Raw genomic sequence first — 11,073 nt, 5'->3', positions numbered from 1 at the left:
TGTATGGACAAATCTGTGATGAAGGAATAGCTGCCAACAGCAAGACTAAAGGTGGACAAACTGATTTACAACCACCCACCCAAGAGTTGTACTCTTCGTAGTATAACATTTAATTGGTAAGTTGAATAATTGATTGGATCAGCTCACTAGTTAAAGAAACTTAAGGAGAGTGACCTCCTAAATCAGTAAGGGTTTGGTCAGAAAGTCAGAAAGTTATTCTAGATATTTTAGCAGGAAGGAATTTAATTCAGGGAATTATGTGCCTATTAGGAAACACATAATTATGTGCAGTTAGAAGGATTGGGGGGAAGTCACAAAGAGCCTCTGCAGCCTTTGAGGAAATTATTAAGTACCTCTGGCAGTTCAAGAACAGGCAGATCATAGGAGCTCACCTGGAAGCCACTACAAACCTCACTTACATCTTCCACAAGTCCACCTATTGCTGCCTGAGGGGGAGTCATGATGGCTTGTTCTCTTCTGCCATCTAAATCTCACATCAGTGCCTTTCATTGGATGAATGTGAACCAGAGCTCTGCTGGCAAAGATGTCTGGGAAATGTAGTTTCTCAGCATCCAGTTATGTGAAACAAGGGAATAGACTTGGAAAGGCAAGGACGTTACTGAGTATTGATGAACACTAGCGCTTCTCCCATTGATTTGTAAAATGCCTAGTGATTGGGGCGATTTTCTTCCTCAAGTGCAGGAGGAAGAACCTCGTTTAACCGAGATAGGTGTCACCATTATCTAGTCCCATCACAGTAAAAGTCTGAAAATTTTCCCTTTTCCACTGTCTTAATGGCAATTAAACTGCCAGAAGGTATGGCTTTTACAATACTCTCCATATATTGGGCCCATATAAAGGAGAATGTTCAAGTTTCAGAAGATCTTGGGGGCTTGGGTTGTCATTTGTGTTTCATGATAAATATGTAGGTGATTTGCAAGTAGTAGTCAGGGAAAAGCCCTCACATTGTTCTTGGCTCGTGTGGGTCTTCAGCATTGGTGGTGGGTCACATCTTCCCTTGAACAGCGCACTTATTTCACACTCAGAAACAAGCACCTGATTCCCACATAGTTCTTGTGAATCTCCCTCTCCGTGCTGACTCTTCGCCCTATAAAGTGCTTCCTCAGACAATCTCCCAGTCTTTGGCTGCATGTGCCGCCATCCAACTCTCCTCCCTCTTCCCACCCAGTCCAAGTAAGCCTTTAGGGCTAAGAGTCTCCCTTTACCTTCTAATTCCAACCTAACACACCATTCAATTTCCTTTCAGTTCTCAAAGGCATTTCCTCTTGAGAAAACCTGATTCTAACAAATAAAAACAGTTGGTTTTCAAAACAACTGTTTCTGGTGAAGGCTGCAAGAGCTTACTTTGTAAGACCAAAACTGCACATTCAAATATTTTTCTTTACAGGTATTTCCAGAATCAGATCCACATATATACAGTTACTTGATGTATGAGAGGCTAAATAAGAAAAGGATCTTTTTATGTCATGTAGAAATAATTAGATATTCATATAAAAAATTAACCTTAACCCTGACCTCACGTTATACTTAAATATTAATTCAGGATGGTCAATAGCCTTGAATGCGACATAAGTATTCTAAAAGAAAAAATGGAAGAGTATCTGTATAACCATGGAACAGGCAACAATTTTAAAAATTGGGACACAAAGAACCAGCCACAATATAAAGCTAATAAGTTGGATTTCATTAAAATTAAGAACTTATGTTCATCAAAAGGCACAAGTAAAAAGGCAAGCTGCAGACTGGAAAAATTTTTTACAGTATATATGCTTATTGAAAGATCAACATTCATGATATATAAAGAACTCCTATGAATAAGAAAAAAAACGAATGTAAAGAGATTCTTGGACAAGAACTGCATAAAAGTGTGTGTGTGTGTGTGTGTGTATATATATATATGGTTAAGTAACCATATGGAAATTGTTCAACATTAGTCATCAGGATAATATAAATTAAAACCACAATAAGATACTATTATTACACACTTGCCAGGACACTACAATTTTAAAAAGATAGACAAAACCAATTTTTGGAAAGGTTAGGAGCAACTGAACGCTCACATTATCACTGGTGGCAGCAGAAAATAGTACAAGCGCTTTGGAAAACTGCTTGGAACATCTACTTGAACTAAACATACATTGTTTTACTAGACTTATGCCGAAGAGAAAAACATTTACATCCAACAAAAACATTCACAAAAATGCCCACAGAAGCTTTATTCTTAAGAGCCAGAAACTGGAAATATCTTAAATATCCATCAACAATACAATGGATAAATAGTGACATTTATACAATGAAATACTACACATCCATAAAAACATGAACTACTGCTCCAAACAGATAAATCTAAAAGACATTATGTCGAATGAAAGAAACCAATAAAAAAAGTACATCCTGTAAGATTGTATTTATATGAAGTTCAGGAACAGACAAATTACAGTGATAGAAGTTACTCTCAAGAGTGGCTGGGTGTTGACCGGGAAGGGGCCAAGTGAGCCTTCTGGAGTTTGTGGGAATGTTTATATCTTGATCTGGGTGGTGGTTGTATGGGTATATACATTTGCAAAAATCCACTGAATCATATGCTTGAGATTAGTGCACTCACTGTAGGCATGTCATATCTCAATTTAATAAGAGGGCAAAAGAGCTGATTTGGAAAATTTAAAGAGAAATAAATTTTCGTCTTTTTTCTAACAATTTTTTTCTCCAAAGAATGCATATACCTGACTGATTTAGGAAAAGGACCGCAAACAAGAGATTCTGGAAAGAAAAGAGCACATATTTGCTGTTTCTTGCTATATGTAGAGAGACATATGTATCAGGATATGTGGTAGAAGGGCAAACAAAGAAAACAACACCATAGCCATGTTGCCCTGGATGGCCCCAGTGTCTACCATAGCGCTTTACGCACACAATAGCAAATAAACATTTGCTAATTATCCAACTGTTTATAAGCAGACTCGGCCCCATTAAAGCCTAGGAAACAAGCACGATGGCGTCAAGGTGCACATATTTCACACGCTCCCCTAGATGCTGGCTAGCCCACACTAGACCATGTTCCCCCTAGCTTCCAGTTCGTCAGCATAGCCCTCCTTATGGAGAGGATGGGCTCACGTGATTGTTGCCTCTGGAGCCTGGGTAAGTCCCTTCAATGTCAACTTCCTGGCATGCCTCCCACTGCTTCTCTGGCTTTGCTTGGTGGCCTCTGAGTAAACTAGACAGGCTACATCTGAACAATTCCATCGTCAGCAGACATGCTTATCTCAGTCTAGCCATAGACTTAAGTACCTGCACTTTACATTTTGAAAAATCCATCCTGTGTCTACAGAAATGAACATCCCCTCCCATGAACTCCTAAAAAATATCTGGAAGATCTCAAGAACTGAACCTTGGCTGACCCACTTGTGCACATCTTTAAAATCCCTCCCTTCCGCACTTTCTGTGGAGCCAGGCGAAGGGTCTGAAAACCCTTGAACACTTTTGTGAACCGTAAATTCAGGGAACTGTTAGTTTGGGGATTTGAGGAACAGATTTCAGGAAGTAGCAAGGAATAATCATATGTTTGGGGTCATTTCATCATTGTCCATTCCCAAGGGTTTACATATGTTCTTTGTCTGTATCCCTACAGATCTGCATTTCCTGTTGGAAGGAAAGGAACCAAAGTCAGTATTCAATTTGCAAATGACATTAATCAAAATTGTATTTTAAGTGACAGCTCTTGGTAATGTGGGGATAGCTCCAGCTCTCACAGAAGATCTATTTTGTCTGCTTGAATATGAGCATACAGCAATGCATGTCCTCTCTGCATAAAGTATCATCTCATAAATATATATTTCTTTCCCATTCCCATATGGCACATCTTTTCAGGCCTAGTTATATGTGCATTCAGAGGAACAGCTAGCAGTAGCTGAGCTGTATGACCAAGTTCATTCTAAGAATCTAAGACTTTGACACCTCATCTCAGAGCCATACTTCAAATGGATAGATTCTATGTCTTATGATGAAAAAATGGGAGTTCTTTACTTGATGAATTTATTTCATCATTTCTCTGAGATGGAATAAATGAAGACAGTGATAATTAGAGAAAGATTTTTTTTTTAATCTGTGTAGAATTCACAGAATCTGCAAGTTTGGGGTTACAGTGCAGAAGTCACAGACTTTGCAAGTCCTGAGTTATAGCCTAGAAGTAGAATCCTTTGGTGTTTGAACTTTTATTTTGGTCAAAATATGACTACAGGGGAAAAGGATTAGAACATTTTTGAAAGACTTCCAAAAGCATCCTAGACATCAAAAGGGTTATATAAAACATTTTAATGATTTAATGTAAATGAACCAGAAATTGATATATTGTATTTCCTTTAGATATACACAGGGCTTAAAATTAAAGGGAAAATGCTTACATATATAGTTTCTGATTTTACTGAATCAAAAATGTTTCTAAGACTGATTCTATGCAGGATAGAATTAAAGCAGAGTAGCTTGCTTTTCCTAAGAAAATAGTAATTTGGTATATTTTTAACTCGAGTGCTATATCATTCCATATCCACATTGTTTAAATATAAATAATCTCTACTCATTGAAAATGCTTAGGCTACCATGGTAACAATACGTTTCATTTTCTTCACACTAAATAGCAACTTACAGCAAGTCTGAAAAAGAGTGAAAACGTGGGTGTCAGCAGAAATTACAAGGACATGTTAAGGCGGAGGTTGCAAGCTGGTGGCCCATGGGCTGAATCTATTCTATACTCATGTTTTATTTGGCCCATAGAGCATTTAAAATGTTCTTGAATTATTTACTAGCATTTAATATTCAGGTGATTTGATTAAGAAGATTCCTAGCTTTTTGATCAGTGGACAATCTGGTTACAGTAAACCAGATTGCTGCCTGGACCTGAGGTCAGGCTGCCTCTTCAGATGAACATGAGCTCTCTGGCTCTGTAGTTTGCCACAGCCCCTCCCCTCAGTGGCTTCAGTTGGTTAACACATCACCTGCCTGGTCCCTCTGGCCTTTGAGTGTGTGATCCATACTGAAGAACAGAAGTAAAATGCAATGCCTTCTGAAAACTGCATCCTTCTTAAGAAAAATATAGAGCATTCCCTGCTCTATGTTCTTCAAATGAAAAATCAACTCCAGATTATTCAAAGTTTGAATAATTCTCAAGTGCAAATTCTTTGCTTTATACCTCCGCTCCATCCCAGATCTCCCAGCTTGTTCATAGACCCTTCATCAGAGGGACAGAACAATCTCAGGGAGCCACATCTCTGGCAAATATTTCAGTTATTGACACAGCTGCTGAAAAGAGCTGGCCCTTGAAAATAAAAATAAGTTAAGGAATTGACTATTACAATTAATTCTTTAAGTTGTATCCTCAGCCGCTCAGTATGGGAAGCTACATATTTCACTGAGCTATTTAATTATTGCCTGGAATCTTTGGTAGACATGAAACAGCAATTAGTTCACAGTTGGCCCAGGTTTTTGGTTAAAACTTTGTCCTGAGGAGGGCAAGATAATGAGATCAAAGTATGGCATGGCCCAGTCACATATTAATGACCACAGAAAATACCCTAATATCAAGCCAACTACCTTGCACAAGTAAATTGTTTATCACAAGGAAAGAGCATAAAAAGTGTACCTGAATTATTAGGAAAACCCATCATGAGTAACAACTAAAAACATAGTTGTAAGCAGAAAGATGTCATCTTATTACAGGGTCAATTTATTTATACTTGCTTTATAATCTTGATTTGAATAAAATGGCCAAGGCTATTCAATATGTCCAGTTTTATAACTCATAAGACAGCCACTTATTATATCCTAGAATCAGTTCACAGTATAGGAATCCTACAACCACAGAGTTAGGATTTAACATGGCATTGGTGTTAGTAGATCTCAGTGCTAAAAACAAAATTTGATGTCCAGAGTTTGCCAGGATTTACCTTCCTGGCATGAACTAGAATCCGTCTTTGGTTACAAATTCCTTTCTAATTTAAACTGATGCAGACAAAACTCACTGTCACCACAACTATGCGAGAATAAAATTATCTACTCTACTTGTGCTTATCTTTGACCTTTCTTGGGTTCAAATCTTGCCACTATTTCTCCTCAAAAAATTCCCTAGAATAGCCCTTCCTCTCCATTGTGCCGAGCTCAGCTATGGGGCAGTCCTTAGGGGCATGGCAAAGAGATTGGCATTGAAGTTAGTCTTTGAGAAGATCAGAAGTTGTGACTTGCTGTCATAGTTGAGGAGGACATCTATTTGCTTCCCATTCTAGGTTTATTCACAACAAATATTTATTGACTATGTACTCCAGACCAGATGTAATTCCCAAGAGAAGACACTTAAATGATTCAGTTATTTTTCAATATCACAGTGATGGAAAATGGAATCTTCACTCTGCAACTCTTGCTAGCATATTATCTTCCACATTAGCTTCTCATGTGTAGTAAGAAATGCTTGCACTTATTTATCATATTTATTGACTTAGCAGTACTGTGAAGTCTGTTTCTGAAGCCATTTCACAAGAGAATATCATAGATAGTAATCAAATAACTATTGGATGCTCCTTTGCCTTCGAATGAGTTGAATCAATTTAGTAGAATATTTTTGATGGGTATTTTGTCCCCAAAATGGAGAAAAAAGGTCGTTCTTTAATTTTTTTTCACGTGGAAAATAACAAATGTTAAAAAAGTATCTTCTGCTAAAAGTCACAAACACTTGGTTCCATTTTGAAATGCAAATTTGTTACCAATCTGTCACTACCAATTTGTGATGTGTCATCAGGGCCTATTTCAAGGATGGCATTTTCATTGCCAGCTCTCCCAGACTATCTCAGTAATCACCACAGTTACGCAGAGTTGCAGAAGGATCTATGGAAGACAAGAGGTTCCTACTAGCTGAGGAGTCAGATAAGGAAGTGCAATGCCACTGTAATGGTATCCCCAGCATGGAGCTATCACAGCATCATGCTGCTCTAGGTGACTCACACTCTTCAGTAATTCACATTTCTAGGGCCTGACTTTAATGAGGCTCTTTGTGTATCTATAGGACTTTCCAACTAAGACGTCTTTCAGGGCCCCACTATAACTCAGCTGCACAATGGAAAGAGAAAATTATAAGAAGTCTTGGACACTGGAAATTTAGACCCAAGAAAACCCAAGAGAACATGAGAGAAGAAAATTCTTCCACCTTTATCTCAGGATGAACGCTTGGTTACTTTGAGAATCAGTACATTGTAATGGGATCCAGTGTACCATGAGATCTTAGTGAAAGCCAATTACTAATGATTTTAGTTGAAGATGAACCTCACAGAGATATGGAATACTTAAAGATCTCACAGAGATACAGCATACTCAAAGATGTTGAAACATGAGTGGAGAAATGTGTTTTTTAATTTGGGCCCCAAATAGTCATTTATACCTATTTTCATGAATGTATCTTCTTGCTAGAAGTCACATAAAAAGTACACTTGAGATAAATGTTCAAGTAAGAAACCCCAGCAGTAATTTCCATACCACACAGCATAAATAGGAAGCACATCATGAGCATACTGGAGCTTTGCAGTCTGCATCCCCAGCTTAACCCTGTGCAACAGGCTGGCCAGCTACCAAGGACTAAACTTAATTTTTACCCTTGAGTATAAATTAGTCCAGCACAGGACTCCAGACCTGCCGGACTCCAGAGCTCAGCTCAGACTCAGCTTGCCTGAGCTCCACCATACACTGCAGCCAGGTCTCTTAAGCCCACCAGCTAATTAAGCTAACTTCCTGAAGGGAGAATTTCAAATGTATAGGAGTTGACATCAGTTAAATACTACTCAAGTGGTAGGCAAGGAAAGGGCCATATCAACTCTTGAAGTCTCAGATAATCATTTCTAATTTTATAAATCTATTAGTAATTCCTACAGGAGTGTAAGGCAAGTCTAAGACATGGAAGTTACATTAAAGCTTTATCTTTTGTTGGAAAAGGCTGTTATATAAAAACATTTTGATTCAGTAAAAAATATTCAACCTAAACTACTTCAGAAGCATTAGGCCAGCCCATGCTGGGTATAATTAGATTATTCATTTTGAGAGGAAGCTAAAACACCGTTCTGATATTGTCAACCTGTTTTGCCTAGCGAGAAGTTAGGAGAATTATAGCTGGAACAGAAAAAAAAAAAAAATGATGTGGAAGAGAACCTCACCCTCAGTAACAAATGAGGCACCTTAAAAATAACCTGAGACATTATTAGGAAATACTAAAGGGTCCGCAACAAAGTAGGAGTTAGGGGTTTGGGAAAAACAGCAAGTACTCTCCATTGTTAGAACTGCACACTGGTTATCACATGAAAAGTTAGGATGGCTCATCGGTTCTCATAAGGAAATAAGAATACATGACCACAATGTTAAAACTGATCAGCAAGAAATCAGAGATCTCTTGTCAACGGGAGTGGAGAATTAAGTGGCAGCCTATAGAAGCCCCATAGGTGTCATTCCAAATAACATTACATTAGCTGGGAAAAGAACCCAATAAGCCCCTCTACAGAGATGCTGTAAAGAGAGAAGCCTGGGCACTGAAAGGTAAGGTTAAATATAGCTTACGTTTGGCAGATTAGAGAAAGGGACAAACCAGTAAATTCAGATGACAAAAAGACAAATTGCACAATGTTAATGAAAAAAGAATCAAAGTTACAGCAGAGCAGCAGTCGGTGGAGCTCTGAAGAAAGATTAGAGATTTATGGTGAATGATCAGCTGAAGATATATGAACAACGTTGGCTGCCCTGGCAGATGCTGTACGAAAGATACAGTGGGGTGGATTGTAGCATGGCTGTGCAGGTCTCACCTGAGGGTAAGCTGATGAAAGCAATTGACACTGAAAAAGTTTAAAGTACTGAGGCACAGAGAAAATATACAATACATGGTTATATCTAGGCCAGAGGAAAGAATGATGTAAGTGGGTTTTTGCAATTCCCCCCACCCTGACAATATTATCTATAGACAGATGCATTATTTTTACAACGTATGCACATGGAAGCATGATATCAAGAATGATAAAGGATCTGAGATTTTACCCAACTTGCAAAATGATAATTTAGCCTGCCACAGTTTCATGGATGCTGCCCGAGGACGTGAGACTCCTGGTTCAGAGACAAAAGACATTTTGTTACTTCTATAAATAGCTATAGCTTGAGTATCATTTTCCTGTGTCAGTTCCCTAAGCCGTAAGTCCCACAGGGGTGAGGTAATGAGGGCCACGTGACACGTGCACATGCACTAAATTGTTTTTCAGGAGAGGAATTGTCAAGATTCCTCTTGAAGGAAGGAAACTTGAGTCCTCAGTGGGCTACAAACAAATCTGCCCCTTGCTCCAGAGGGAACACTGTATCTTCAGGGCTTGATTGTTATACCATCATTCTTGAAATAGTACCTAGAAGAAGTTGCCAATTCTTTTGCCTACAAGATGTTCAGAAACACAACAGACCAATGATGGTCTCAACAGATAATATATATATACAAGGATTCACTATGTAGAAATTTTGCCTAAGTCTAATTTTTCCATCAGTGAATATAGAAAAGTACAACTGCTAACCTTTATTTCCATCCATGATATTCTTAGAAACTTACATCACCCTGTGAGGTGGGCAAGTGTATTGGGCACACTAGTGACTGTTTTGTAAGGCTTGCCATATCCAACATCCCCTTTTTAAGCTGAAACTGCCTCATCCTTAGCCCCTGCCTTTGATAAGCAGTGTCCTAATTCATAATGACCAACAAACTCTTTCTAGAAACACTGGCAATTAGCCTAGAGAAATCAACTAAGACCCCCTACAAAATTGGGGCTACCAAGTGCTCAAGAAATAGGCTAGGGAGCAGTGAAAGGAGAAAGATGCAGGCACTCAAAGGCTTTTATGAGGAAGGCCATGCAGTACATGTGAAAGAAATGAAGGGAGTAGCAAGTCCCTGGAGCTTACTGCAGACACCCACAGAGCTCCTGCTTCAGATCCAGTAAAGAATATCTTCTCAGCAACTTCCCTTTACTTTCTTTCCTTTTAAAAACAATTTTTGTTATAGTTTATGTATAGAAAAGTGTATAAATCACTTTCACAGATGGAACTCACCCCAGTATCCAGAACCCAACCCTTTAGAAGCCTCTATTTCTTTCCTTTTGCTAACTCCCACCTTTCGGGTCACTATCCTGTCTCCAACAATATAGATATGTTTTGCCTATTAGCACATACTCTTTGGTTACTAGATTTCTCTGTCTCTGTATTATGTTTGTGGGATGCATTCACATTGTCCCATGTAGCCTTGGATTTGTTCTAATTGCTGTGTAGCATTCCATTTATGAACATGCCACAGTTTATTCTTTATCCATTCTACTACTGATGGTCATTTGGATACTCTTCAATTGGGGGTTATTGACAGTGTTGTTATGAGTATTGTAGTCCATGTCTTCTGACAAACATGAGTATCTGTTGAGTACATCCATACAGGTGGAATGGCTGGGTCATGTGGTATGCATATCTTCAGCTTTGATAGATGCTGCTAAAAGTATTTTCAAAGTGATTGTAGAAATTTTCACTCCCCAGAAGTGTATGAGAGTTCTGGCAGTTCCACATCCTTGCCAACCACTTGATGTTTTCCATCTTTTTTATATTAGCCATCCTAGCAGCTATAGATGGCTATTAAGGAGTGTTAAACTCAGTATGGTTTAAATGTGAAACTGTTTTATCTTTCTAGCCCCTGCTCTCAACCACACTGTCAAATCCTATTTTCCCATCACTTAATATGGTGGGGGAAAAAAATCTCATAATTTTTGGGTTTTTCTGTTATTAAAATGTATTTGGGCTCAGTTTAAAATATCAATCTCTGATTCAGAGCTCATTCCCTCCTCCAGTCCAGACTAGACCTGTGGCTTAAGAGCCTTAGAATGGAGAGGCACCCGTTTACAGACCACCCTCTTCTCCCTTGTCTGGTTCTAGTTCTAGTTTGGGGGCAGGGAAGGAGTTTTTTTTTGAAAAGTCTTGCTAATTAGTTGTGTAAGGTCACAGTCATCTCTGGTTGGTGTG

At 38.6% G+C, this 11,073-nt stretch overlaps 1 long non-coding RNA gene across 1 annotated transcript; it reads right to left on the bottom strand.

Annotated features, from left to right (window-relative positions):
- Positions 1-2,212: 2,212 nt before the first annotated feature.
- On the bottom strand, positions 2,213-4,673 carry LOC129468631 (uncharacterized). The gene is made up of 2 exons (XR_008652731.2): positions 4,617-4,673; positions 2,213-3,660 (listed from the first exon to the last, which is right to left on the bottom strand). It is a non-coding gene; the product is annotated as an uncharacterized lncRNA (long non-coding RNA).
- Positions 4,674-11,073: the final 6,400 nt, after the last annotated feature.

Source organism: Symphalangus syndactylus, chromosome 18, assembly GCF_028878055.3.
Source record: "Symphalangus syndactylus isolate Jambi chromosome 18, NHGRI_mSymSyn1-v2.1_pri, whole genome shotgun sequence".
Lineage (NCBI taxonomy): Eukaryota > Metazoa > Chordata > Mammalia > Primates > Hylobatidae > Symphalangus > Symphalangus syndactylus.
This window is presented reverse-complemented; position numbering and strand designations above follow the sequence as displayed.